Here is a 4,829-nt window from a genome sequence, read left to right as displayed (position 1 = left end):
TGCATTCTTTATATTGTACTTGTCTTTGTCTCCCTGGGCCACATACCAACTTAGTGTTTACACTTACTAGAAAGCAACATGCTCTTACAACTGTCACCTTTTACTTACCAATAGTTGTTTTATACACTTGAATTACTTCGTTCTGCTTTATATTTTAATATTTTTTATTATTATTAAAGTACAAAAATTGCACAAATCCCATACAAAAAAGGGAGAAAAAAACAAACAAAAAAAAAATTCCCAAATTCCAGGGTAATTTCAAAACAAATTTAAAATAATCCCTTTTAGGCCCACCCTGTAATCCTGCTGGAAAAAAAAACAAATCCATATACTTTGATTTTTTAATACCTTCACTTCATTAACTAATAATATTAATTTGACTATAATTCTGCTTCAAGTCTGTTCAAAAACATCCATTTTATTTCTGGGGATGCATATGGGTCTGTAATTTATCATTATCCGATCAAGTTTCCCCTCCATTACAGATATTGTAATACTGGTGGATTTCCAAGCTTTTCCAATGGCTACTTGTACTGCCAATAACATATATCTGACTAATTTTTTACTTGGTTTGGGAACTCAATCTTCATCCCTGCAAAATAATACATTTTCCAGTCTAGATATTAACCTGAATTTAGTTACTACCCAAATCTGTTGATAGACCTCTAGCCAGAATCTTTGTACAACTGGGCGTGTTCACCATATATGTACCATAGTTCCCCACAATTTCTAAATCATAAAGGTGATATATTGGTCTGCAGGGGTGTAGTCATAAAAAAAGAAGAGGGGCAAGGTAACAGTGAAGGCTATCAGTGGTGAGCGCACAGGGAGAGCTTATACGGAGGTTCCGAAAAAAGTAAGGGCAAACTATGCCCCTGTTGGCCTGCCATTTATTAAGTCTGTTCTGTACTAATAACCAGTCAATCAAATATTAGGTCCTCAATACGCATAAAGCCCTTTTTCCACTCTTTAAAGCTTAATAAATAATTTCCTAGTAAAAATTCCAGATTCTGTCACAATGGGTCGAGAGGAGTATGAGGTGAACACAGAACATATAGAAGCACAACTTTGATGTCGATATAACTTTTGGTACGAGGAAAAAGGCTGAACCCCTAAGTATTTTAAAGATTTATTTCCCAATATAAAATCAATGTTTTGTTTAAGTATTTTCACCGTTTCAGTTACAAGAATAATATTTAGAGCCACTGATTTAGTTCTATTTACTTTTAATCCTGACAAGAATTATTCAGCTTTCTATATACACTAACCTGCTCTTGTCATTACTGATTCATTTGTGGTTTTCTATCATGTGACATAATAAACTTTACCATAATTACACAAATACACAATTATAGAAAATGATGACACTGCACAGTGGTACAGTGGTACAAACGAGACCAATAACAGAACCAAAACACATTACAACACACAAAGAAATGAAGGAAATAAAGGGAAACAAAAAAGGAGGAAATATGGCTGCTTAGTGTTTTTCCAAATTGGCTCATCAAACCACTATATAAAAGAATACTGAGTTTTATATATGGCAGTTTACCAGTCATTAGTCACTGTGCTGGCTGCATTAGTTTTTTAAGCTTTTTTTCTATTTTTACTCAGTGATTCTGCCAGTAACATACTTTCTGTTTTGTTTTATTCTATTTATAGGGGAAAAAAACAGAATCTGCAATGAACAGGTTACATGTTAATTTATTTTCAAGGGCACATTGCTAGTGCATGTGATTTATACAGGGCAGCATTACTATCACTGGGGGCTATATGCACACAACCTTTGGTGCCAAATCCACCTACCCTTCGTTAATATCACTTCCTTTATTTGTAACGATCTGTATAACATTACCTGTCAGTTACCAATTGGGGAAACTTCTGAAACTTCTAAAGGTGTGGAAATATTTTCACTGCAAATTATTTTTAGTAATAATTTCCAGCAGCAGTAAAATTAACAAACACTTGTTGTGTAGCTGATGTGCACTAGAATAAGTTCAGTATGATACTTCTGGATGCTGTAACACACCCAGCAATTACTAGCTAACTTTCTATAAGAGCTCCATGTGAGGTTATCCCCTTTATCCCCAGCCCACCCCCGCCCGACCCACCCAAAGTTTTGGTAAACTTTTGAAAACTACCCTCAAGTGTTGACCTACTTTCTTCAAAGGCAAGTATGATTTATCCTGGGGACTAGAAATGTCTTTTTGGGGAAGACCCATTGGTATTTAAAAAACCTTTTTAGTTGGAGGCTGCTACAGACTGTAGGTGCTGCTACAGCATTGGCATTTAATTGCAACCTAGGGAGTCATCCCAACTCTTCTCTTTTCAAAACACCCTTACATATACAGAACATTTTCTTGTACATGCGAAGGCTGTATGTACACTAACAAAATTAGGATTATAGCAGAGAGAGATCATTTTTATTTTTTATTTTTTTCTGGATATTTATTTATTAAACCAGAATTTCATGTTGGAGTCTGATCTGTCTAATGGATGGTAATTACTTTTGGGACAGTGCTAAGAAAATGGTATAATTGTAACAAGTATTGATATTTAAATACTTAAACATATTATGTTTTCAGAACTGCCAGAGGATTCTTGTCTAACAGTAAAAGGTCTTGGTAAAACTGACTAAGATTATTTAATGACTGGCAATAAATTCCTCCCATTGTACACAAACTAAACAAGAAAAGTCATGAGATTACACTTTGCTCTCATCAAGAGAAATGAAACTTGGCTACTGTTTCAGTACAATAGACTATATTCCACTTTTTGATGTAAGATTATATTCACATTAGTATGCAAAAACATAAAAATGCTCTTGCTGGAGGACTCTCCTTTGGAGAAAATGTGTACAGACATGTAACCTCAGATTTTTGGCATACTCAAAGCATGAAGCTCTGTTAATGAATACAAATGCAGGGCAATGAATTGGTCTTCTCTATGCAGTTTCCCCTTCTTCCTTTTGATCAGTCCATTAGTGCTCCAAAGATTGTGTTTTTTATAGTTTTCCTAGACATGTCGAAAGCAAGATCACTCTAGTATATACCACCAATGGTTCAGTTAGGTTGAAAAAAGACGTTTAACCACTAGAGAAAAGAAAACATATTATGGATAAAAACCCTATAGACATAGTTGATCCAATGGAAGGAAAAAAATGATCTGTATATAAATAGCTAACTTACTAATTGCCTGGGTTCAGTGTACTCTAACCTGAATAAGTGTGCAGTCTTAACATTGGATCTACTAAATCTGGGTCAGTGATTTAGAAAGTGTAGAAGCCAATAAATCAGCATGACTAACAAAACACTGAGAATTTAGAAAAGGAGAGGTCAGAATTCTACCATTACAGAATGGTAACAGGGCCAGAGACAAAAATATTTGGGGGGTGGAGCAGCCATGATGATAGTGGAGGGTCATTGGTGGAAACCATGACAGAAAAGCCCTGTTCTAAGCACTTTTATAATATATGATGATACTAATACAGCTGTGAAAGGAGTAAACATGCCACCCAAATCCAGTCCTGGCTGGTATATTTATCACCACCACTTAGCTTCACCCCCCAAAAAATATATTCCAAATAACTTTATACGGCCATTTAAAGTTGCAGTGCTATGCTGGTAGGAGGTCGAAGCCCAAAACAGGTTGAAGAGCAGTGTGAGAAAAACATTGCATATTAAAGCCAGTGAATTTGTGAGGCTTAAACATACTTTCAAAGCATTGTATTCAGAACCTTGGTGCAGGCATGACATAACAGTCAATGTCCATTCTACAAAAAGGGGCTCACAAACTAATGTCTCTACCATAGTCATATGTCATTATTGTAGTCTAAGGTCAATGTATTTATTGGGGGGAAGCCAATTAACCTAACCTAATGTTTTTTTTTGGATGCGGGAAGAAACCCACACAGACACTGGGGAAACCTGCAAGCTCCATGCAGATAGAGTCTTGGCCGTGATACAAACCTGGGACCCAGCGCTGCAAAGGCAAGAGTGCTAACCACTGAACCACCATGCTGTACTACACATCTACGGAATTCTCATCTGCAGTTGCCTTTTACGAGGTTAAAAATTAACCTCATAAGAGTTACAAAAAATGTTTTTGATAAAAGTAAGAAACAGCAGAACTCAGCAAGGTAAATCAATGTATTTTAAACACAAATGTTCTGAAACAGTTGTTACCTCATCAAGAATATTGGTTTGTTACCATTTCTCAGGATCATAATTGTGTATTGTACACTTTTGCCACTCTATACAGTTATGGGTCCTGTGCAAGATGTTCTACAGAACATTCTCTGCTAGCCTCAAGGGGACATCAAGGAGTGAATAGGAAGGTAGCTTGCACTAAGTGTCATTCCTAGGATAGAGTTTCTTCAAACATTGTCTAGTAAGGGTTGGGTAGTAGCTGTTCTGTGACAATGAAAAAAAACATTCCTGATTCATGGAAGAAGAATACAGTCAGTTTTGCTGAAAAAAAGATCAGTCATTTTTTTAACAAATATCTAGTGAAGACAGAGAAAGCTACTCTGTGACATTGCAAGAAAACATCCCTTCTAGTAGGGGGACCTAATTTCACCATATTAGAAATCAGTTGCCTATCTGATCTAGAAATGGACTGTGAAATCGCCTGAATAGTGACATATCCTTAACGTGACTGCTTGCATTTATTGTAGTTGTGAGGTATTTTAGTTGTCATTATCAAAATATAGATATAGTCAAAATTCTGTCAACAATAATGCTTTTCTTATGGATTTCCTGCACCCCAGATCCTTTCTTCTATCGCCCATCTACCAACAAAATCTGAAAAAACCCAAAGCAACAACTTAC

Source organism: Pyxicephalus adspersus, chromosome 1, assembly GCF_032062135.1.
Source record: "Pyxicephalus adspersus chromosome 1, UCB_Pads_2.0, whole genome shotgun sequence".
Lineage (NCBI taxonomy): Eukaryota > Metazoa > Chordata > Amphibia > Anura > Pyxicephalidae > Pyxicephalus > Pyxicephalus adspersus.
This window is presented reverse-complemented; position numbering follows the sequence as displayed.